At 45.7% G+C, this 26,254-nt stretch overlaps 1 protein-coding gene across 5 annotated transcripts in view; it reads right to left on the minus strand.

The window, feature by feature from the left end:
- The window catches only part of LOC115090703 (lymphoid-restricted membrane protein-like), a 1,037,620-nt gene that overhangs the window by 266,679 nt on the left and 744,687 nt on the right, over positions 1-26,254 (minus strand). For all 5 annotated transcript variants that reach the window (XM_029600146.1, XM_029600141.1, XM_029600144.1 and 2 more), the window contains exon 25: positions 8,935-9,009. The gene's annotated coding sequence lies outside the window, so the exon portion shown is untranslated. The remainder of the gene's footprint in view (positions 1-8,934; positions 9,010-26,254) is intronic.

The raw sequence follows: 26,254 nt of genomic DNA on the forward strand, positions 1-26,254 counted from the left end.
TTTAAAGCTTTTAAGAAATATCTAAAGACCTGGCTTATTAAAAAAAGCTTTTAATGAAAACAAGTGATATGACTGCTGTAATAGGTATAAGAAAATAACTAACAGAAAAATTGATCAGCTTTAAATTAGACAAGGCACAGTACATCAATATGAGAAGATTATACTAAAGAAATTACTTTTTCTTTTAGTTTACTTTCTATTATTTAACTTCCATGTATTTTTAAGTTTTAGACTTCCTTTGTTTTAATGTATTCATTTTTTAAAAATTATGTGCTTGTTGCGCCCGGTCGCAGACAGCTGCGACCTCTGCTGCTCACCTCTTTTCCCTGCACCAGTGATTCTCAGAGCCATGGTGGCTTCAGCCTGCAAACGCCGCCTTCCTCGGCATCCCCGGGATGGCGTGGGCGATCCTGTCCGCCATCTTGAACCAGGGATTACCTAGGGTGTGCGCGTGCCAGGCCCTCTCTTATTCATGTCATGGTGGGAGCCTCGGGAGCATCCCCTCCGCATGACGTCATCCGCCAGTGTATTTAATCCATCCAGCCTATGCTTTCTACGAGTTAGCAAGGACTTCCTTCTTGCTTATTCCACTCCTCTTGGAGATGCTTCGCTTCATTACTCTGAACACGTTCCTGAATTCCTGGACTTAGAACGCCTTAAGTACCCACTCCTCGGGGGCCTTGTCACGTTCTGGCTATCCGCTCCTCGGAGGGCCTTCCTGCCTGGAGAATCCATCTATCCTTGTGTGGGATCTTGCTTAATTCAGCCTTGTTAGTACGCTTCTCATTTCTACCAGCTTGCTGACGGAACCACTGGTGTAGCCCGTACCTTGGGCCCACTACCGTACTCATCTCAGCTGCCTTCTTCTACACTTCGGAGTGAGTACAGTCATCTACCTTGCTCTACTGACCTCCTGCATCTCTCTGAACTACTACTCACTGATTCTCGGCGTACCCCGCACTGCAGGCCACTACTGGATCTACCCTGAGAGGTGTGTCATCGGGAAAGAGTTCCTGGCATACCCCACTCTGTGGGCCACTATCAGGGATATCATCATTCAGCAACCTCAATACTCTGGACTGAGTCTTCATGCCACTCTGTGGGTATTACCCACATTCCAGTCTAATAAGTGTCTTACTTCTGTGTTCGTCTCAGCTGAGGCCACGCCTATTGTAGTGAGTCCCCACAGGGCCTATGGGTGGAGTCAGCTCTCACTATGATCCAGGGTCCACAACCATACCAGATTATAACAGTGCTATACATGAATGTGTTGTACCTTATATTTTTTAATTTTTAGGTTATGTAAACCAGTGTGATAAATTATTGAATATCAGTATATAAAAGTTTTAAATAAATAAAAAGATAGATATGGATAAGCATAAAGTAATGCATGTAGGAAAAAACATCCTAACTACAAGTAGACAATACTGAATGCCAAGTTAGGAATCACCGCTCAGGAAAAGAAGTTGGCAAGGACTTGGCAGTAGAGGCAAAAACTCACAGTAAAAACTTTTTAAAATATATCCGAAGCAGAAAGCCTGTGAGGGAGTCAGTTGGACAGTTAGATGATCGAGGGGTTAAAGGGGCACTTAGAGAAGATAAGGCCATCGCGGAAAGATTAAATGATTTCTTTGCTTCGGTGTTTACTGAAGAGGATGTTGGGGAGGTACCCGTAATGGAGAAGGTTTTCAAGGGTAAAGATTCAGATGGACTGAATCAAATCACGGTGAACCTAGAAGATGTGGTAGGCCTGATTGACAAACTGAAGAGTAGTAAATCACCTGGACCGAATGGTATACACCCCAGAGTTCTGAAGGAACTAAAAAATGAAATTTCAGACCTATTAGTAAAAATTTGTAACTTATCATTAAAATCATCCATTGTACCTGAAGACTGGAGGATAGCAAATGTAACCCCAATATTTAAAAAGGGCTCCAGGGGTGATCCGGGAAACTATAGACTGGTTAGCCTCACTTCAGTGCCAGGAAAAATAGTGGAAAGTGTTCTAAACATCAAAATCACAGAACATATAGAAAGACATGGTTTAATGGAACAAAGTCAGCATGGCTTTACCGAAGGCAAGTCTTGCCTCACAAATCTGCTTCACTTTTTTGAAGGAGTTAATAAACATGTGGATAAAGGTGAACCGGTAGATATAGTATACTTGGATTTTCAGAAGGCGTTTGACAAAGTTCCTCATGAGAGGCTTCTAGGAAAAGTAAAAAGTCATGGGATAGGTGGCGATGTCCTTTCGTGGATTGCAAACTGGCTAAAAGACAGGAAACAGAGAGTAGGATTAAATGGACAATTTTCTCAGTGGAAGGGAGTGGACAGTGGAGTGCCTCAGGGATCTGTATTGGGACCCTTACTTTTCAATATATTTATAAATGATCTGGAAAGAAATACGACTAGTGAGATAATCAAATTTGCAGATGACACAAAATTGTTCAGAGTAGTTAAATCACAAGCAGATTGTGATAAATTGCAGGAAGACCTTGTGAGACTGGAAAATTGGGCATCCAAATGGCAGATGAAATTTAATGTGGATAAGTGCAAGGTAATGCATACAGGGAAAAATAACCCATACTATAATTACACAATGTTAGGTTCCATATTAGGTGCTACAACCCAAGAAAGAGATCTAGGTGTCATAGTGGATAACACATTGAAATCGTCGGTTCAGTGTGCTGCAGCAGTCAAAAAAGCAAACAGAATGTTGGGAATTATTAGAAAGGGAATGGTGAATAAAACGGAAAATGTAATAATGCCTCTGTATCGCTCCATGGTGAGACCGCACCTTGAATACTGTGTACAGTTCTGGTCGCCGCATCTCAAAAAAGATATAATTGCGATGGAGAAGGTACAGAGAAGGGCTACCAAAATGATAAGGGGAATGGAACAGCTTCCCTACGAGGAAAGACTAAAGAGGTTAGGACTTTTCAGCTTGGAGAAGAGACGCCTGAGGGGGGATATGATAGAGGTGTTTAAAATCATGAGAGGTCTAGAACGGGTAGATGTGAATCGGTTATTTACTCTTTCGGATGGTAGAAAGACTAGGGGGCACTCCATGAAGTTAGCATGGGGCACATTTAGAATAATCTGAGAAAGTTCATTTTTACTCAACGCACAATTAAACTCTGGAATTTGTTACCAGGGGATGTGGTCAGTGCAGTTAGTATAGCTGTGTTTAAAAAAGGATTGGATAAGTTCTTGGAGGAGAAGTCCATTACCTGCTATTAAGTTCACTTAGAGAATAGCCACTGCCATTAGCAATGGTTACATGGAATAGACTTAGTTTTTGGGTACTTGCCAGGTTCTTATGACCTGGATTGGCCACTGTTGGAAACAGGATGCTGTGCTTGATGGACCCTTGGTCTGACCCAGTATGGCATTTTCTTATGTTCTTATGGACTTCGGCTCAGCGTGTGGCAGTGATCAAAAAGGTAAATAAAATGTTGAGATTACTACCTGATAATCTCCTTTTCCTTAGTGTAGACAGATGGACTCAGTACAAATGGGATAGTATCCGTGTGCTAGCAGTTGGAGACGGATCTGATGTCAGCACGGGGTATATAGCCCCACAGGAAGCGTAGCTATTCAGTAATCTTCCTTGCAAAAGCTGTTATAGATGTGTGTACTGACGCTCAGAGAAAAAGTGAAAACAGGATTCCCCTGACCGATTGATAGGAGCTGGAGACCGCCAGCAGACCGAACCGGAAGGCGTTGATACCTAGTATAGTGCATCCTCGTATAGCAAGAGAGGACCTGGCTTACCTTGCATCGGGGAAACCCATGTACCCAGGCAGCTGGGCGGGATGCTGAGTCCATCTGTCTACACTATGGAAAAGGAGATTATCAGGTAGTAATCTCAACATTTCCTGGCGTGTAGCCAGATGGACTCAGTACAAATGGGATGTACCAAAGCTTTACTCCCCACCTGGGTGGGAGGCTGCCTGAGGACCGTGTAATACCGCCCTGGCAAATGCGGAGTCCTCCCTGGCCTGGACATCCAGACGGTAGAACCTGGAAAAGGTATGGAGGGAGGACCATGTCGCTGCTTTACATATTTCCGCAGGCGATAGCATCTTGGATTCCGCCCAGGATGCCGCTTGAGCTCTGGTAGAATGAGCCTTGACTTGTAGAGGCGGAGACTTCCCAGCCTCTACTTTTGCTGCTTTGACAACTTCTTTAAATCCAGCGGGCGATGGTGGGGCCGCGAGGCCGCTTCACCTTGCTTTCTTCCCGCTGTGCAGGAACGAACAGATGGTCCGTCTTTCGTAGGTCTCGTGTAAGTTCCAAATATCTGGGCAGCAATCTGCCAATGGTCGAGATGGGCGTAATAAACGCCCTTCTTCAGATTTCTTCAGACCCGCTGTGGTAGGCAAGGATATGGTTTGATTAAGATGAACCTGTGAAAACGACCTTAGGAATAAAGGAGGGAACCGTACGAAGATGGATAGTCTCCGGAGTGATTCTGAAGAAAGGGATCACGGCAGGATAGTGCCTGTAGCTCTGAGATGCGGAGGGGCTGAACATACAGCAGCAAGGAACACCATCTTCAATGTTAGAGAACGGAGAAGACAGGCTTGAAGGGGTCTGAAGGTGGAACCCGCGAGGAAATCCAAAACAAGGTTGAGGTTCCACAAAGGCACAGGCCACTTCAGTGGCGGACGAATATGCTTGACTCCTTGCAAGAAGCGAGAAACATCTGGGTGCTTAGCGATGGTCTTGCCATCCCTCCTGGGACCATAGCAAGACAGCGCAGCCACCTGAACCTTGATGGAGCTAAGGGAGAGGCCCTTCTGAAGTCCATCCTGCAGGAAATCCAACACAATAGGGATTGTGGTTGCATGTGGACCTGGTGCCGTGAGTGTCGCACCATGCTTCAAAAACTCTCCAGATCCGGATGTATGTGAGGGATGTGGAAAACTTGCGAGCTCGGAGGAGGGTATCAATCACGGCTCCGAGTAACCCCTCTTCTTCAATCTAGCCCTCTCAAGGGCCATACCGTAAGAGAGAATTGAGCCGGATCCTCGTGAAGAATGGGACCTTGATGTAGAAGGTCCGGAGAGGAGGCAGGGGAAGAGGCTCCCCCGCCAGTAGTCTTTCTCATGTCCGCGACCAGGGGGTCGTCTTGGCCAGTCTGGCGCCACTAGAAGAACTAGGGCCCCGGTGTCTCTGAATCTTGCGGATGACCGCGCCTAGCAGAGGCCACGGAGGAAAGGCGTACAGCAGAGTCCGTGGAGGCCATGGCTGAACCAGGGCATCGATTCCGGGCGAGAACAGGTCACGCTTGCGGCTGAAGTATCTGGGCACTTGAGCATTGGACTTGTCCGCCAGGAAATCCATGTCTGGAATTCCCCAATGATCCACAATCAGCCTTCCAGATGATGGGTGATGGGTGATGGGTGACAGCTGCAGAATCTAGAACGATGAGAAAAGAGAAAAATTAAAGTAGTCGTGGAAAGCACGCTCAACTAGCGTGCAGGCACTCCAAACTGCTTTGGAGACGGAATTACTGAATAGCTACGCTTCCTGTGGGGCTATATACCCCGTGCTGATGCCAGATCCGTCTCCAACTGCTAGCACGCGGATACTATCCCATTTGTACTGAGTCCATCTGGCTACACGCCAGGAAATGTTAGGAATTATTTGGAAGGAACATGGAACAAAACAGAATACCATAATGCATTTGTATAGATCCATGGTGTAACAGCACCTTGAGTATTAGGCACAGCTCTGGTTGCCCCATCTAAAAAAAAAAAAAAAAAGACAGAAAAGGTACAAAAAGGATAAGGGGGATGTGAGAGATGAGTAACTTTCAGGCTGAAGAAAAACTTTATACCAACTCCAGCCTCTTTGACAACAGGTTTCCACTATATTATAACAGCATTCGGTCATGTAGACTGCGTATTTTCCATCAGTGTTACTCACATCATAAGCTTATTCAGGAGGATTCAGGAGCTCCTTCTCCTGGAGATGCAGGGCCTTCTGATCCCAGCTGGGCTCAGCCTCTTATCCTGTCCCAGCAGGGTCCTGCCCATACAGCTCTCTCTCACTCATGGTTTTAAGGTGGATCAGGCATCTAGCCTGGTCCCACATATGTTAAAGAGGGGTAGTAAGGCCACTCTTTCACATACCTTTCACCCTCAGTTTGAACTCGTTGGAACAAGCATCTTCACTCACTTCCCAATAACTCTGGCTTTCACTCTACTTCCCAATACTTCTGGCTTTCACTCTACTTCCCAATACTTCTGGCTTTCAGTTAATTACACTCTTAGTTGGGGCTAGAGGAACTACTGCCCCTTTCTCGCTAAAGTTACCCCAAATACCACCATTAATACCATCCACTGCAACCCTTTGAAACAGTGTCCACCCCCAGTCCTTTACTTGAGTCTATTTATTACTCTAGGTTCCACCTCCTTCTCAGGCTGGACTCTGGCCTTTATATATGGGAGTTCCTGTGGTGGCTTCCAGTCTTTTACAATTTTAACTATGGCATCTGACTTCCTCTGTACCATCTTTACCTGTAACACCGATTTCTGGCCATTCTGGCCAGTGGTTGCATCGTGGGTATGAAAAGGCACCTGTCCTGGCCTCCTCTGCGGGACGCCGTTTGGTACCTATCTTCAGTGCCTGCATCTGGTCCTCTATCGTGCCTCTCTCCAGTCAATCTATGGGGTTTCCAACCGGGATAATGTTATATACTGCCTCCTTCAGGGCAGTCTGTACTGCTTCCTTTAGGCCGTTCTTTAAAGCTCCACCACAAGCTGTCCTACACACAAGTCATAGTCACTGCCAGTTCACAGTCAGCTGACTCATTCTCTTCTCTGGCATGTAGGCTGTGTCTGCCTTTGTAAAGTACGCTTTCCTTCTATCATTTGTTCCACTAGTGTGTTCACTGGTTTCCTTCCAGGCTTTCTTGTCACACTGTTCACAGGCTTTTCTCTGGCTCCAGCACCATTGCTGCTTTTAACTTCCTTTGCAGCTTTGTCCCTCTGAAGGGCAAAGTACCAGTCATGTGATTCAAATGGCTGCTGTAGTTCCTCAGCTTCCAGAAGCCCTGAGCCCTTGCTTGGATTTACTTCAAGCAGATTGATAGTCTTTCCTTCTTACTTTTTTTTTTTTTTTTTTTTTAAATACAATGGTCTCTTCAGAAAGTTGTCCCAACTCGCTTTCCACTTGGGTCATCTCTGCCAGAATCTCATCTGTTTCATCCAGCTTTAGGCATTCACTTCTCTGCTTGTCCAATAATTCTGGGAGTGGGTTCTCTGGCTCCACTACCTTGGCTTGATTTTCTGGCTGCCATACCTCCAACCTCAGGTTCTCTCTCCCCCTGCTCTTGGGGGGGAGGGGGGGGGGGAAGAGAATACCTACCATTTAAGAATACATGGCTGTCTACTTCTTCAAAACATGCTGGCTTCTCTTCTGCCACCTGTTTTCATTGGCTCCATTCCAGGTCTTCTGTAGCACTGCCCAGGCTCCACTAGGGTAGATGCACTTCTTTTCAGGACCCACACCCAGTTCAAACAGTCTTTCTGCACAACTGGTTTTTTTTTTTCTTCTGTGAAAAGGTAAAAAAAAATGAAAAACTCCTGCTCCTCCAGCCATTAACTTACTTAAAATCCCTGACTTGAGGCAAATGGTGCTTGTCTCCTTACTTGCAAACTATTAAAGTTTTTACTTTTTCCTTCAGGCCCCAAGATATAGCTCTCTGTATTGAAGAAAAACTTTTAAACTGTTAGATGCTGTGCACCTCCCAGAGCCACAGTTTTTTTTTACAGTCCTTGGTGCAGTCCTGTGCTCTGTACCCTGTTTAGAGCTACAGGTATTCTGCTCAATTCTTTGTGTTGAAACAGAAAAAATGGTGGCAGCTATTTACTTGTGTGCTCCCTGAGCCACACAACCCTTTATGCACACTTTCAACAGCATTGCTTTGCCTCCAAAATGCTTCATGGAGGCCACACACACAAGCAAAACTATTTTCTTCTTTATTTCCTTCCTTGGAGATTTGGGTTTCTCTTTGTGCCAAGGATAGAGCAGAAATCCCCAAACTGACACCATATGTGGGATAGCAGAGTAACTTTCAGGATTGAGACACATTTATACTAACACCAGCCTCTTTCACAACAGGTTTCCATCTTATTATAGCAGTATTCAGCATACAATGATGTAGACTGCTCACCTTCCAGAAGTGTACTCACACCATAAGCTTATACAGACAGAATTCAGGAGCTCCTTCTCTTGGAGAGGCAGGGCCACCTGATTCCACTTGGGATCAGCTTCTTATCCTTCCCCAGCAGGGTCCTACCCACAGAGCACTCTCTCTCAGTTTTAAAGTGGACCAGGTATCTAGCCTGGTCCTGGCACAGGTTAAGAAGGGATAATAAGACCACTCCTTAACAGGATGGAAAAACTCCTTATGAAGAAAGACTAAAGATATGACAGAAGGGACATGATTGAAATTTAGAAGATCATGAGTGGAATGGATAAATAAAGAATGGTTATTTACCCTTTCAAATAACACTAGGACTAGGGGACATTTCATGAAGCTAGCAACCAGCAGATTTAGAACAAATTGTAGGAAGTATTTTTTCACTCAATGTACAATGAATCTATGGAATCTGTTGCTGGAGGATGTGGTCATGTCAACTAACATAGCAGTGTTCAAAAGAGGATTGGACATTTTCCTGAAGAAAATGTCAAACAGTTATTAGCCAGGTAGACTTGGGAAAGCTAGCGCTTATCCCTGGGAGTATAAGAAAAGCTCAACTATTGGGGGATCTGACCAGTACCTGTGACCCTGACTGGCCACTATCAGAGACAGAATGCTGGGCTCGAGGAATCTTGGTTTGACACAGTATGGCATTTCTTATGTTAAGCAAAACATTTAGATGAATTCAGCCAGATAAAATTTATCGAGCATGAGCTTACCTGTGGCATGCTAGACCCAGCATTTCCTGCATTCCTTGGGAATGAAGCAACACTTACTCTACGGAGTGAAGGTGGCTAGAAACAGATAAAAACATGCTAAAATGGGAGATGCACCTGATGTTTGAAAAATACAGATATATACCATCTGTGTGTACTACAGTTTAAAAAAAATTGGCAGTACACTAATCAAATGAATCAAAACTTTATACTTAATTGGTAGATCATTAAGCTTGCTTCAGGTTTTCTGTAAGGCACAAAGCCAAAGGCTGGCCAAGGCCAAAGTAGTACAGATATTCAGCTATAATTTACACCATTGGTATGCCTTATTACAGTTCTAATATTTCTGTCATTTTATAGTATTTGGTTATTGGAGGTTTTTCAGCATTTCAGAATAATATAGGTTAGATCCAGTCACACATCAGATTCTTCCTATTTTACAATGATGTAAAATATAAAATGCGTACTAAAAAAAGAACTAGGAGGGCCATGCTCTGTAAAATGGGGAGTAGACAAGTTATCTAGTTTCAGTTAGCCAGATGACTTGTCACAGATATTCAGCAGGACAAGTCTCCTGCTGAATATCCTTGGCAAAAGTTATCCAGAAAACTTGGTTTTTTTTTAATATGCTTGGCTAAAGTTAACATGTAGGTTTACCCAGATAATATATTTTATTTTTCATTTTTAGATATTTATATGTTGCACTATCCAAAAAATACATTCAAGTATAAGAAACAAAAAGTAAAAACATTTCATGCAGAATAAAATTAAAAATTAAATAAAAAGTACATAACAAAATTAATGAGACAAACAAGTATAATTATTATAGCAGGATGTTTCTATACATAATTACCACTGGCTGCAATCTAAAGTATGAGTCATGTATCATCATGCAATTCTCAAATAACAGCTAAAGACTCATTTATTCAGGCTAGCTAAGTCCTAAATTAAGCATATAGCTGGTTAAGACAAAAAAAACCTTTGGCCAGGAGGGCCCTCCCATATTACTCCTTCACCCCCCTCCCAAAAAAAAGAGAAAGCCTATGGGGGCATAGCACCGGACCACGACTGTCCCCAACCCCCACTCCCCTTGGCAAAAATAATATTGAGTACTGCAAGCCACAACAGTACAATTTTGCCCGGTTCACTTCTCTCCCTACTCTACTCTCTTGTCACACTATCATTCCTACTCCTATGTGGAACCCCCCTGAAAAACCCTGAGGCAGTGCAAATAGTGAGTAGTGTCTGGACCATGCTTCCGGCAGTGTCCTCCATTGCTCTAATAACAAACAGGTCTATCCTGTAAAGTGCGGCCGCGTTTACCCTGCTCCTAAGCCGCGTTTTACTCACTTTCCGGCCGCGTTATCCCTTCCTGCGATCCCGAATCCACTTAACCTACTCCTACCGCGTCCTAAAATCCCCGGCCAACCCCTTCCGCACGCGGCATGGATATTGCATGCAAACGAGCGAATTAGCTATTCCCTAGCATCCCGTAACCCGCGCCCCGACTATCGCTATCTTTCCCTGCCGTTTTGTCGCGCGTTTAACCTGCTAACTTACCGCCTACCCTGACCCCTGCGGTAGAGGCAGGGGTAAGGGTAGGTGGCAAGCTTTCCCCCAGCTCCCGCTCACCTGCCCCGGCCGCGATCATGGGTGCCTGTCTCCGGGGCAGCCCCAGTCCTCTCCCTCCTCCCCGAAGCAAAAAAAAAGCAAAAAAACCAAAAGCAAAAAGTAAGTCGCTTCGCCGCTGTCACTTCTCCCCTCCTCCCGGAGCAGGGCGCGAAAAGCAGCCTTGCTCCGGGAGGAGGGGAGAAGTGACAGCGGCGAAGCACAAAAAAAAAAGCGAAAAAAACCAAAAGCAAAAGCAAAAAGTAAGTCGCTTCGCCGCTTCACGGCGAAGCAACTTACTTTTGCATTCCCGATCGGACTTCTCCTGCCCAAACTTACTTTTTTTGCAGCCGTCCGGTCCATCTGAAGAAGGTATCTTCCCCTCCCCGGGGAAGATGGATGCCAGCACGGGGGAAAGCGGCCCCTGTGCATTCAATTGGCTGCTGAAGACGTGACGTCACGACGTTTGGCGTCACGGCATGTGACGTCACGTCTTGAGCAGCCAATTGAATGCACAGGGGCCGCTTTCCCCCGTGCTGGCATCCATCTTCCCCCGGGAGGCAGGGGAGCCACTATACCTTCTTCAGATGGCCGGACGGCTGCAAAAAAAGTAAGTCCGATCGGGGATGCAAAAGTAAGTTGCTTCGCCGCTTCTCCCCTCCTCCCGGAGCAGGGCGCGAAAAGCAGCCTTGCTCCGGGAGGAGGGCAGAAGCGAAGCGACTTACTTTTTGCTTTTGGTTTTTCGCTTTTTTTTTTTTTTTTTGCTTCGCCGCTGTCAGGTTCTCCCCTCCTCCCGGAGCAAGGCTGCTTTTCGCGCCCTGCTTCGGGAGGAGGGGAGGGGGGATTGGCAGTCCCGACTTCCTGGTATCTGTCATTTCAAATGACATTTGAAATGACAGATACCAGCGTGGCGTGAAGCATTAGGCCCGCGCACCCAGGATACTTTCTCCTTCTGGGAGGATTGTTTACAACCAATTAAACAACTCCTCTCCAACCTAAACTTGATTTTAAACTCCAGCAAAACAGAGATGATACTTATCTCACAGGACCCACGTATCTACTCACCCAGCCTTTCGCAACCCTCCTCATTAAACATTTATCTCTCCTCAAAAGTCAGGGATCTAGGAGCATGGCTTGACAATCAACTTAACTTAAAAAAATTTTATAAACACCACCACCAAGGACTGTTTCTATAAACTACAAGTCCTCAAAAAGTTAAAACCACTCCTTCACTTCAAAGACTTTCGCCTCGTCCTTCAATCCATTATTTTTTCAAAACTCGACTACTGTAACGCAATTCTACTTGGTCTCCCTGCTAACAGTATCAAGCCTCTACAGATGGTACAAAACGCCGCTGCCAGAATCCTAACAAACACCTATAAAAGAGAACATATTTCCCCCATTCTGAGCAACCTCCACTGGCTACCCATCAAACAGAGAATCCTTTTTTAAAACCCTCACCATTATTCATAAATCAATACACAACATCGCACCTATATCACTCCAAACTCAACTTCGTCCACACCTATCCTCCAGACCCATCAGAAGCGCTTACAGAGGCACATTATTCGCCCCTCCAGCAACATCATTACTAAGAAAAAGAGCACTCTCAACTGCAGGACCACGCCATTGGAACGCTCTCCCCCCCTGACCTACGGCTCGAACCCAGTCTACCAGAGTTCAAAAAAAAGTTAAAAACCTGGCTCTTCAGGCAAGTGTTCCAATCTCCAGAATGTAACTAAGCGCCGCATCCTGATTGAACTTGGGAATATTCTGTGTTACAGTTAATAATATGCAATTTTAAGCAAAATTAAATTTCAATTTACCTTACATTTAATTTAAGTTCAACATGCCATTGGCCTAATTTTAATTAAATTACGAAAATATTTAAGGATTTATTGTTATTGTTCAATGTTCTTTGTATTATGAATGGATTATATGTTATTGTTCAATGTTCTTTGTAAAAAAACCCTGATCTGACTTCCCAGACCAGGGCTATCTTTTCGTTCCATGTAAACCGGACTGATTTGTATTGTATACAGGAATTCCGGTATATAAAAATTAAAAATAAATAAATAAATAAATAAATAAATAAATAAATACTGTATAGGCGCTCTATCCAGTAAAATTGGGTTGCGCAGGCCTAAGGCTTCACGGGCCCTTCTTAGACGCGGTTTACATTTACATAAAATTAGTGTTCAGGATCGAGCGGTAGGTGTGCTGCACTGTGCGTGCGGCAACCGCGGGTGCCGCAGGCAGTAATGCAGCTCTTCCTACCGCTCGGTACTGGATAGACCTGAAAGCTAGTAGCATTGGGGTATTAACGTTGAGGGCAGAGTTTTCACATTAAATTTTAGTCGCCAGCAGCCAGGTACAGACACTACCTGCTCCTGTTGTGGTCTGAGAAGTTTGTGAGGGCCCAAGTCAAATTTTAATTGTTTTCGGGTCGGGGGGGGTGGGGGGGAAGTTCCATTCAGGCTGCTATGGCCCACAATGGTTTTATTTTTTGGGGGGAAAGAGTCGTCGAGATCAAGTGCTATGTGTCCCCCCCCCCCCCCCCACACACACACAGATTTTTCCTTATTTTGGAGGGTACATGGGATGCTGTTAGAAGGGCCTAATTGCCGAGGGTGGGGTTTTTTTGGGTTGTTGTTTTGACTGGTTATATATTTAATATAACTGGTTAAGTTCCAAGTTATCCAGGTAGGTATTTGCACATATGACTCAGCCAAGTAGCAACTGATATTCAGCATTACCTGCAAAATTCAAGCTCACCTCTAGAATATCCCTGCGTCACTGTTTTTTTTAAATCTGGTTACGTTTTCTAATTTAGCCAGTCAGTGGTGGGAAATAATTAAACCATCTAAGCCCCAAACTTAACCAGCAAATCCTTTTGAATATTGATCTCTATATATTTATAATGTGTTTGTGATTATGAAAAAATAGTTTACTATGTATTATTTACATAGATTTTCCTAAGACACATGAACAACTAGGAATCCTCCACTTGAAAATTCAATTTTTTTCTAGCTAAAACTTTCCAATTGAAATTTTAATCTTCTGCTCAATACAATGGTGAAAAGGTTACTTTCATGATGATATATCTGTCACATGGTAGAAGCAATGGATGGCTGGCGCCATCTTGTGCTCCTACCATGTGACAGGAGCTGACCAATGGCACCGGTAGCCCCTGTGACATAGTATGGGCAAAGGCTATGGGCGCCATTTTGATTACTGGCAGCCGATGGCCCGAGTGCAGGAGATCGCTCCCAGACCCCTGCTGGACCACCAGGGACTTTTGCCAAGTCTTGGGGGACCCTCCTGTCCCCCGCAAGACTTGCCAAAAGTCGCTGGTGGTCCAGCGAGGGTCCGGGAGCGATCTCGCTGTCAGCTGCCAGTAATCAAACTGGCGCCAATAACCTTTGCCCATACTATGTCACAGGGGCTACTGGTGCCATTGGTCAGCTCCTGTCACATGGTAGGAGCACAAGATGGCGCCAGCCATTGCCCCTGTGGACATAGTAGGTCAAAGGCTATCGGCACCATTTTGATGCAAGGCAGGCCACACAGCCCGACGGCACGGAGGGACAAATCGCTCGCGGGACCCCGCTGGACCACCAGGGATGTCAGTAAGTGTTGGGGAGGGATCGGGATGGTGTGTGGGGGGGTGAATTTAATGTATTATTGTAAATTTTAATGCTTGGGGTGGGGTTTTTTTGAGCTTTGTTTTCCCGCGTCGTTTTTTGGGCCCATTTCGTTTTTCCCTGTTTAGCTTTTTTTTCGTTTTTCCAAAAATTAACAGAGGAAAAACAAACTTACCCCAAAGCGTCCAACTCAAAAAACGACCTGGTAGAAAAAAATGAAGCTCATCTCTACTGTGGACAAGAGTGCCATAGCTGAAGCAGAGGAGGAAACACTAACAGTGGCACCTTAAAACAGTAGTGCAAGTACGAGCAGCACCTTGCCACCCAGGACTTTCTCCTCCATTTCAACATGCCAAAGCCATGTTGCTCATAAAGAATCATCACTTCTGGCACAGGGAATCACAAAAGCAGCTAGGAAGATTTACAGCATGCCTAAGCAAAGGATAACACCAGGACAAATCTCTGTGACAATGCTATATCACAACTAAGGACAATTAACATAGATGTGCTGTCATATTGGGTACACAAATCCACCATTTGACCAGACCCATCCAGAGTGGCTCAGCATTATCTGTCTTGCCTACCAACTAGTATGTCCAGTGAATGAGTCATTTTGATGACAGGGGACATTGCTCAAGGTTGTCACCACAGTTGATGAAAATGCTAGTGTTCCTCAAAATCAGGTGCATTTGGTTGGGTTCCAGATTTGCCATGTGAGTGGCAAGATGAATGAAAAATAATTTGAAGGTCTTGTTGCTGTTCTGCCTTGCCTGCTTACCATTCCCCAAACAGCATCACAGTCACCACACTGCTTCTGCCTTCTAGGCCTGAAACAGGACAGAAGCCTTAGAGCACAGAATCATGTTACCAACTGTGCTCTGACTACCACCACAGCGTCAGCCTGCCATGTCCACAAAATCACCACAGGGGCCTGACACATCCTGCTTCTGACTTCCATACCCCAAACACCACCACCGGCACACAACCACACTAATTTCATCTGCCTGCTGTGCCCCAAACACCACCACAGGGGCATATCTGCTTAAACCCACTGCTTCTATCTGCCAGTCCTCAAATAGCAATACAGGAGTTTGCTGTTATTGTTCCACCTTCTTGCCATGATCATCATGAATAAACATGGGAGATTTGGCGTGTTGGAATTTGCTGTTCTTAGATTTTTGTTCCACTGGGAAAAAAAGTTTTTTTTGTTTTAATACAAGTTTATCCTTACCCCTTCACCTATTATATGATTCCTTGTTTTAATCCAAGCCTAGTTCTCTACCAACCTGTGTTTGTTGGTTATACTTAAATGTTTTGTCCCCAGAAAAAAATGTGAAAAAAAAGATTAAAAAATAAGTTTTCTCCTCCCTTCCTCCTATTGTATAGTTCTTTGTTTAATCTAAGCAAAGTTTTACAACCCTGTTTCTTCATATCAATTAAACCTATCCTATAGCTGAAAAACTTCAGTTACCACCAGGATACCACACTGATGAGAAACCAATTAGATGCTCAAAATACTTTCACTAGGACCTGGTAGGCAATTAAAGCAGAAACACAAATTGCTATCCACAGCAAGATAAGCTCAAGTACAGAACTTTAAATAAACTCATGTTACAAAAAATTATACTGATGACATATTATCTTGTACTAAATTCTGACATATGGCAAGTACGTCCACAGAAATAGACATCTCACATGCCACTCTGGCCTTACTGCTATATCACTTATCCTTGAATAGTCCTTTCTTCCACTCAATCACTTGCTGCTACTACTTTGCTACCTGCCAGTTCCTTATATACACCTTGGGGGGGGGGGGGGGGTCTTTATGTTGATATGCCTATCTGGCATGGTTTTTACCTTTATACCAGCATGAGAGTTTGGTGTTTCTATGTTTGCTGTTTGGCTCTAAGCTTAAATGCTCCCTCCCTGTTTGCTTGTTGGTTATTTTGGGGTGTTTTGTCACCTGGAAAAAATGTGAGACAAAAATCTAAATTGTTCCTCCCACTCCATCTCTTTTTGGGAGGATCATCTGGCTATTAAGGCCTGTTTAGGCTTTGCTGCTATTTTGAGATTCACTGCACTCCTCATTTGGAATATAACAAGGAGAAATTTCTACTTCCCTGATAATTTCCTTTTCTTAATGAAGACAGCTTAATCCACAAACCAGTGGGGTTATGCACCTCTACCAGCAGATGGAGATGGAGCAAAGCTGACATCACAGTATATACACCCCTGCACTGACATCAGGCCACCAATATTCCCTGCAAAAGTCAACTGTGGACAGCTAAACAATACATAATCATAACTATTAACAGACAACCATTCAAATACTCAGTTAACAGGAAACACTGAGCTCAGACAAGGAGTGTGATATCACTAATCTAGGGACTGGACCTGACCAGTAATCACAGGAAACACAGCCACTCAGGAAGATAATAGGACCACCATCCGGCAGCCAAGGATGGGAAGGTGGATTAATTTCCTTTTTTTTTTTTTTTTTTTTTTTTTTTAATTAATGAAAACAGGTTATCAGGTTAGTAGTAACTTCTCTTTTCTTAGCATTCAGACAGGTTAATCCATGAGCAGTGGGATATACCAAAGCTACTCTCAAACAGGGGAGGAGGTTGTCCATGGTCCGATCAACACCGCACATGCAAGGGGGGCTGCATCCTCCTGGGCCTGCACATCCGGGTGGTAATGCCTAGAAAAGGTATGTAAGGAGGACCACAGTGGCAGCTCAGTAAATCTCAATGGGAGATAATATAATCTCCACCCATGACACTGCCTGAGCCCTAACCTGACTAGGCAACAGTTGCTCAGCATCCACATACATGGCTGTGACAACTTCCTTAATCCAACGGGCTATTGTAGCCTGCCCCCACCGTGGAGTATAAAACAGCTGGTCTGTCTACCTGAGAGGTTTAGAAACCTCCAAATAGCTCATGATATGCAGCTTCACATCCAAGATACGTAACAGACTATATTCACCCACATTTCTTTGTCTAGTGTCAGCAGGGAAATAGATTGATTCAAGTGAAAATCAGAGACCACCTTTGGCAAAAGGACGGAACAGTTCACAGCTGGAATGCCCCGAAGTCACTCGCAGGAACAGTTCCCAGCAAGACAGAGCCTGCAGTTCAGAAACTCTATACAGGACACTGTCAAGTAAATAACCTCAAGGAGAGGCTACACAGTGGTCAAAAGTTGGGACCCACCAGAAAATCCAGAACCAGATTAAGTCTCTAACAAAGGCACTGGCAACTGCAAGGGGGAATGAAGATGCTTCACCCCTTTCAAGAACCGGGCTACATCTGGATGGGCGGACAAGGGTTCACCAATCACATGACCCCGGAAACAGGTAGGAGCTGCCACCTATACTTTCAAGGAATTAAGGGACAAGCCCTTAATAAAAAAATCCAAACTGAGCGGGATCTTAATCAAATGAGTATGAGCCCCTCGTTCTCACACCAAGGCTCAAACACTTGCCAAACTGAACTTAGGATAAGGAAGTGGAGAACCTCTGCACTTGAAGCAAGGTGGAAATCAGAGCAGTGGAATATCCATGCTTCAGCAACCAAGCCCTCTCAAGGACCATACAGTAAGGTATAATAGAGTCAGATCTTTGAGAAGAATAGGCTCCTGCTGTAGCATATTTCTGTGGACTAGTAATCGGAGAGGAGAGTCTACCAGGAGCCTCCACAGATCTGCATACCATGGCCTCCTAGGCCAATCTGGCACCATCAGAAGCACCATTCCCATGTGTCTCTTGAGCCTCTGAATCATTCTGCCAACATGGGCCATAGGGAAAAGGCATATAGAAGCTTGTCTTCCAGCAATTCCTGCATGAAGGCTTTGATGCCCAAAAACATCAGTTCTCTGAACCTTCACATTGTGTGATGTCGCTATCACATCTAGAAACAGGAGGCCCCAGTGGCCCACTATAAGCTGGAATGCTTGACAATTCCCATTCTCCTGGATCCAGACTCTGTGCTGAGGACATCAGTTCTTACATTTTTCCCTGCCAACGTGTGAGGCTGAGATCTCCTGAAGATTTACTTCCGCATTCCATGAGTTGAGCTATTTTCTGTGACACTTGCTGGCTCTTAGTTCCTCCCTGGAAATTGATGTAAGCCATCATCGCATTGTCCAGCATCATTTGGACCACTCGTCCCTGCTTGTGGTCAATGAATTGAAAGCATGTCAACCAAACGACACAGGTTTCCCAGCCAATTCATGCTCCAGAGAAAACTTTTCTGTACTCCAGCACCCCTGCTCTGGTCAACTCCTGACAGCGAGCCCCCTGGAGGCTTGCATCCATCATGAGTACTAGCCAAGTCTGGTGTTCATAGGGGAACACCCTTCCTTAGATCTGCTTGCAGCAACCACCACTACAGCTGGATGCTGATCTCTACTGGTAAGTGAAGCTGTATCGAGTAGTCCAGAGACTGTGGACTCCAAAGTGCAAGCAGTGTACACTAAAGTGGATGCATTTGCACCCTTGCCCATGGAACCACCTCTAGGTTGGTTGCCATCAACATGAGCACCTATAGATAATAGAGATGTGAATCGTGTGCCAGATCGTCTTAACGATCAGGTTCGGCTGGGGGGGAAATCTGATCGATAAGATATGTGAATTGGAATCATTTCCGATTCCAATTCACATCGCTAATTTTTTTTTTTTTAGGGAGGCCCGCGCTGCTAAAAAAAAAAAACCCACCCGACCCTTTCAATCGACCCCCCTTAGCCTCCCCCACCCTCGTCAGAATGCATAATACAATACAAATGCCCCCGATTTATCGTCATAAATCGTCCTAAATCGTTAAATAGGGCACGGGAATTATTTGGGGGAGGGTGGGAAAACCGGCACACCAAAACAACCCCTAAACCCACTGTCACATGGTAGGAGCACTGGGTGGCCGGCGCCACTCTTTAAAGATGGCGCCGGCCATCTTTACTCATCAGCCCCTATTATACTATACTCCTATAATAGGGGCTGATGAGTAAAGATGGCCGGCCATCCAGTGCTCCTACCATGTGACAGGGGCTGGCCAATGGCACGGATACCCTATCACATGGTAAGGGCAAAGGGGCATCTGAGCCATTTATTTTTTAGCGCAGCTGATTGCCTGGGAACGGGAAATCGCTCCCTGAGGCCCCTCCTGGACCACCAGGTATTTTAAAAAGGTTTGGGGGGGGGGGGTCGGGAGGGTGGGGGAGGCTAAGGGAGGTCAATTTAAAGGATCAGGAGGGTTTGTTTTTTTTTTTTTTTTTTAAATCGGGCCATTGGCACCATTTTAATTAGTGGCAGCCAAAATGGCGCCAATGGCCCTAGAGCGGGAGATCGCACCAGGACCCCCCCCCCCCCACCAGGTAATTTAACATTTTGGGGGGGGTCGGGAGGGTGGGGGGGGGTAAGGAATTGGTTTTAAAGGGTTGGGGTGGGTTTAGGGGTTGTTTTGGTGTGCCGGTTTTCCTGCCCTCCCCCAAATAATTCCCGTGCCCTATTTAACGATTTAGGATGATTTATGATGATAAATCGGGGGCATTTGTATTGTATCATGCATTCTGACGATTTAGAACGATTTAAAAATTATCTGACGATAATTTTAATCGTTCAAAAACGATTCACATCCCTAATAGATAAGACCACACCCACTGGGAGTATTGTTTCTGTCAATAGTCACACCCTGCACCATCAGTTCTTCTGAATGTGAATCTCTGGCAGAAACACCCTGCCTGCTTCATGTCATGTTTGAATACAAAGATACTCCAGTGCTTGAAGTGGCTTGTAAGGTTACTCTTGGGCCAGGTTCCCAACCTAGTTTCTGGCAGACAAGCGAGATCAACTTGCACGAGGCCTGAAGATCTTCTTTCATGCTCTTGGCCTGAATTAGTCAACCATCTTACGGGTGGACCAGAATGCCATCCTCTCTCAACCACTGCCACTACCACAACTATGACCTTGGAGACGATTCTGGGTATAGTGGTCAAACCAAAGTATAGCGCTTGAAATTGATAATATCGCCCCCAAAACAGAGAAAGTTCAGAAAACCATTGATGCTCCAGTCAGATGGGAATATGCAGATATGCCTGACAAATCCAGAGATAAAAACTCCGACTGCTCAGCCATTATCACCAGAGTAAGGTTTCTGTATGGCAACGAGTAACTTGCAAAAGACACTTGACTCCCTTGAGATCTAGGATGGGGCAAAAGGAATCCTCCTTCTTGGGTACATACGGAATAAATGGAATTATCAGACTGTATTTTCTTGTGACATAGGCACTGGATCATGGCCCACAGGCTAAAGGAGCCTTGACAATTGTACACTCCATTGCCAGTCTCTTCTGCTGAGAACTGCAGGGAGACGCCATGAAATTGAACTGAGGAACACTGAGAAACTCCAGAGCACAGAAGTCTCTTATCACCCTCCAGAACCTACTGGAGGTGAGTGATCTTGACCCACCTCCGATAAAGATAAGCCACCCCCTATCTCCTGTTTCTGGGGGTGGGTCGGCACACTCTCATTGAGGGGGTCAGAGGGCACTGCCGCTCGAGCCCACACCCTGTCTGGACTGCCTGGGATGAAAGACTGAGACCTATTCATAGATCAAGCCCTTTGAGAAGCCGCTCCTTTGTAAAGTCGAAATAGTTTGAAACAAACCCCTAGTACAACCTTTCACGCTGAACAAGTGTGGCATCTGCTTTTTATCCTCTGGTACCGAGGAACCTGAGACTCACCTCACTTATTGGCCATTTTTCCAACTCACTCCCAAACAAGAGTGATCCTTTAAAAGGCAATTTCATGAGATTAGACTTTGAAATTGTATTGGCTGACCAATTCCTCAGTCATAGCTGATGCCTGGCCACTATCACTGAAGCCACCCTTCTGGCAGAAGTGTGGACCAAGTTGCAGCCCGCAACCAGCAAAAAGGCAGTTGTCAGTTCCATAATTGTCCTGGAATTCCAACCAGAACCTATCGACTTCCTGAGAGAGAAACAAGCAAGAGCAAGCCACCAGGGAGCAACAAGAGTATCTGCAAATTCATTGCCACCACCTCAATGCCTGCTTAAGAATAGGCTCAATTATCCCATCCTGTGCACATCCCTTCAATGCTGCTCCCTCTTCTACAGGGATAGTCGTACGTTTGGTGACAGCACACACTAGCACATCCACTTTCAGAAAGCACAACTGCTCTCTCACTGCCAGATTCAGGGACAGCGCTTTACAAGGCTCATCCGCCTTTAAAATTAGCTTCCGTGAAACCCCATTATAGATCAATCAATTTTTGAATGTCATCCATAATGCTTTATGTATAGACACGTCTTTGGCTCAGACATGAAATCAGCACATGGCACCCCACCATCTTCAGTGTCTGGGAGATGAGAGTCAGCAACTCATCTCTATGAAAGAAACGCAACATGATTCTATATGACTTTCAACCCAGAGAATTTTCCCCATCCTCCAGGGAGTAAGGATAGGATTCATCAACTGTTCTATTTGGGGTCCCTATTAGCATGACCCACAGCAAGTCTAGCTTACTCTAACGCTTACCCATGGCACCAGGCGTGCATGGATCCATAGTCTGCTATCTTGAACTCTTAGGTTTGGCAGGCTCTGCCAACTATGCCTGAAGAAAGGATTGCAACCCTTAAAAATTCCACCCAATAAAGGGTAGAAGGATCCATACCAAAACCAGGCGTGTCAGTCCTGCACCCACTGAGTTGCTTTCCCCTGCTGACGAACCAGTTAGGGGAGTCCCAAAACCAGGCAAAAATGTCTGACAGGTCCCCCTCTGGTCCTATTCCCACATCATGCTGGGAAGGGCTGGGCTCATCAAAATCAGCCAGAAACAACTCTCTTGAGCTTCCTAGCAGTACTGACATGTTACAGGGAATGCCAGGCTGAGATGCCCGAATAAGGCAAGCAGCAAAAACGGTAAAGCGCATAGGCTTCTTTGCTACTGGTGTCATGGATAAACACCCACTAACAGCACCACTCCCAAAGGCGGCTGACAATTGTGCATTCCAACTGCACATCTGCACAAGCGAGCCTGGATAGGGCACCCAAAACAAACTGTCAATAAGTGCATACTATGGCTGCCCAAAATTTAGGGACCCAATACATGTGTCCAGATAGTCGCCCATTTGAGCGCCTACTTGGGTGCATAAGCGTGAACTGTCACACTGTTTCGCAGCAGACTTGCACATAGAAAAGTGCATGAAAGCAGCTGTGGTTTGCCACGCAGCGTCTGAGCAATGCCTGAGAGCGGGGCCTAGCCAAAAAGCTAATAAACCCACCAAGCTGCCCACGACTCCCCAAACACCCCCAGAGGCAGGAATGGATATCAGATCAGCACACAGTCTCAAAGACCAGAAGGGGAATGGAATCCCTCACTCTTTTTTAATTTTTTTTTTAAATTTACTCTTACCTTAGCTCAGCCCATCCTGGCCAAGTACAGAGTCAGTCTCTGGCTGTGGGGGGAGAAGACAAGGATTTCACAGTCATGCTCGGCTTCCTGCACCCCGCTAGCCTCTCAGCTGTCTCTCTCTATACAGCTAAATCCACACTGGAAAACCAGCTACTGGGACAGAGGCACCCTACTGAGGGAGGGAACTGCAGATATCACCTCAGGAAAACTCAATTGAGGGAGAGACCATAGGTAAGGTATCATCACAGGAGAGTGGGGCAAATTAATTTCCTTTCTCCTTTTAATTTTTTTTTTGCAATCCCCAGTATGGAAACTAGGCAGAGTTCCTTACCTGCAACAGGTGTTCTCACAGGACAGCAGGATGTTAGTCCTCACATATGGATGACATCATCAGAATGGAGCCCAATCTCAGAACACTTTTGTCAAAGTTTCTAGAACTTTGACTGGCACCTACTGGCATGCCCAGCAATGCACTGACCCTGCATCCAGCAGGGGTCCCCCTTCAGTCTCGTATTATAGTAAATATGTGCAAAAAATAAAATTATAGTAAATATATGCAAAAAATAAAATAAGAAACCCAACTCCGCGGAGTGGCGGGTGCGGTTTCGTGAGGACTAACATCCAGCTGTCCTGTGAGAACACCTGTTACAGGTAAGCAACTCTGCTTTCTCACAGGACAAGCAGGATGGTAGTCTTCACATATGGGTGAGTACCGAGCTGAGGATGCACGAGCAAAAAACACCAAATGCACCCAAAGACGTGCAACAGGCACAACAACAGGGGTGAAAATTTGGTTAAGAGGGCATCCTGAACCCTGAACGGATCGGTGAAAGATGTTGGGAAGTTAAGAGGTTGCGAAGAATGGACTGGCCAAAGATGGAATCCTGTGTGCCAGCCTTATCTAAGCAATAACGGGCTGCGAAAGTATGAGAGAACTCCAGGTAGCAGCCTTACAAATATCAAGCAAGCGGTACCAACCAGAGGTGCGCTACTGATGTCGCCATGGCCCTGACCGAGTTTGCTTTTACATGGTCTTGTAGCAGAATGCCTGCTTGCTGGTAGCAAAAAGAATGCATTCTGCCAACCAGGAGAAGAGGGTCTGCTTTCCCACAGGATTTCCCAATTTGATGGTAACAAAAGAAAAACAATTGAGTAGATTTCCTGAGGGCCGATGGTGCGGTCTAGATAGAAAGCTAGAGCACGTTTGCAGTCCAAAGAATGCAGAGCCTGTTCTCCTGGGTTCGAATGGGGCCTGGGAAAAAAGGTAGGTAGGATAATAGATTGGTTAATATGAAATTCCGACACTACCTTCGGCAAAAATTTAGGGTGAGTGCAGAGCACTACTAATGCCTGCAATTCACTAACTCTGCAAGGCGGACGTGATCACAAGAAGAAAAAACTACCTTCCAGGTGAGTTAGCGGAGATCACAGGAGTGGAGAGGCTCAAACGGAGGTTTCATGAGCCATCCCAAAAACCACATTAAGGTCCCAAGCAGGGGCATGAGGTGTGTAGTGGAGGTTTTAAATGGAGCAAGCCTCTCATGAAACGTGATACTAAGGGTTGTGTGGAAGTGGAGACCTATCCTATACCCTTATGGTACACAGACACTGCACTAATATGCACTCTGATAGAGGAAGTTTTTAGGCCTAACTCTGACAGGTGCCAGAGATAGTCTAGGAACTTCGCAGTGGAACAAGTGAAGGGGTCTATGGACATGGAAGTACACCAGACCGTAAACCTCTTCCATTTAGAGCGATAAGACCTTCTCGTTGAAGGCTTTCATGAAGCCACCAGGACTCAGGATACAGACTCTGAAAGGTTAAGAAGTTGGAGTATTAACCTTTCAACATCCAGGCCATCAGACATAGAGCCTGGAGGTTGGGGTGATGCAGGTACCCTTCGTTCTGAGTTATTAGAAGGGGATCCTTCCCCAGAGGAATGTGCCGGAGTACTGATAGGTCCTGGAGGATTGGAAACCACATCTGGCTTGGCCAGTGGGGAGCTATCAGGATCATTAATCCCTTGTCCTGCTGGAGCTTCATGAGAGTCTTTGAAATGAGAGGAAGTGGAGGGTACCTAGGCGCCCACTTCGCCGGCAGACATCAAGACCGAAGGAGGGAGTCCCTGAGCGACGTAGGAGCTGGGAGAGGGCCCGCGCAACCGGCGCAGGAGCCCATCAGGGTAAGGCCATTAATCTCGCCCTACCACCGCTGAGCCCCCGCGCCGACCACGTGGGAACTCCTTCACGTTCTTCCCCTTGCAGCTCGGTCCTCCCACCTTTTACATCACTCCGGCGCGACCGCTCAAATATTTAAAACCCAGGCATGATCCTAGGCGCCGCGCGCCGAAGGTGCGCAACAAAGGGGCCCGCCCCTTTGTGCGCCCCTTCGTGCAGACCCGGAGGGCAACACGGAGTCTCTTTGAGTTCCACTTCCCGTAATTAACCTATAGCCTACAACAACTTCCACCGGAACCCTATACTACTACGGAAGCTTCCCAGACGTACAGCCACCCCAGGCATCAGGCATTCATACACCTTGAATCCATCATAAACCTAAGAAAAAAGAGAAACAAAACGCTTGGTGAGTAAAAACTGCACCCCTTATCTCACTCGGCCTAATCAAAATGGTCAGAGACTGTGCACTGCATCTTATTGTACCTGTAAGAAAGAGAACTAAGGGGCCTACTCTGAGCGCCAGGATACAGAATCATAGAAACAGTAGACCACATAACAGAGCCCTTACACGCCTTCCAGACCTAAACAACCACTCTACAATACTCCTTTCTATGACATTCTTGCCCAAGAACCATCCAGCCGCCTACAAATTCTATTCAGTCTTCCCCATCTTTCACTCAACGTTCCCCGACCTCTCACCATTCTCTGAGACGCCTACTATGCTCATCCAGACGCCTCCTACAATTCACCTAGACACCTACATATATATCCAGACTCCCTGCATTTCATCTTCCAGACGCTTCCAGCATTTCAACCAGACGCTTCCAGCAGCTCCTGACATCGCGCTAGCAGTCTTCTAGACACCCCTAACATTCAAGCATCACCTACTGGTGTCTCCTGCACTTCCATTCAGACTTCATCCAGACGCCTTTTCCTCCACTCATCCAAACATCTCATTCCTCCATCTCATCCAAACATCTTACTGCACATCCAAACAACTCCAGACTCACACAGACTCATCCAAACGACGCTAGCAACCAAACAAATCTCCCAGCATCTGAGAAACAAACCTTCCCAGCATTTATCCAGACATCTCAAGCTCGCCCCCTAGTCAGTACTCATCATGCACATGTTCGCTATCCCTATCATCTACAATCAAAGGAGAAACTGCGTAAAATACCACACCACCCCCAACCTCCTTCAAAAGAGAGTTACTCCAATCATGACTTCACCCCTGAACCAACTTCTAGGCCTCACACTATTTTCCCTAACCTTGATCAACGCACAATCACTCTCTAAAAAAACTCACCTCCTACATGACTACCTAATTGATTCTAAACCAGACTGCTGCGCAATTACAGAATCTTGGCTGAAACTTGAAGACACAGCACTAATTAACCAACTCCCCACATACTCCTACGACATATTCTCAATCCCCAGACCTAAAAAAAAGAGGTGGCGGAC

The sequence above is a fragment of the Rhinatrema bivittatum genome, chromosome 4, assembly GCF_901001135.1.
Source record: "Rhinatrema bivittatum chromosome 4, aRhiBiv1.1, whole genome shotgun sequence".
NCBI classification, from domain to species: domain Eukaryota; kingdom Metazoa; phylum Chordata; class Amphibia; order Gymnophiona; family Rhinatrematidae; genus Rhinatrema; species Rhinatrema bivittatum.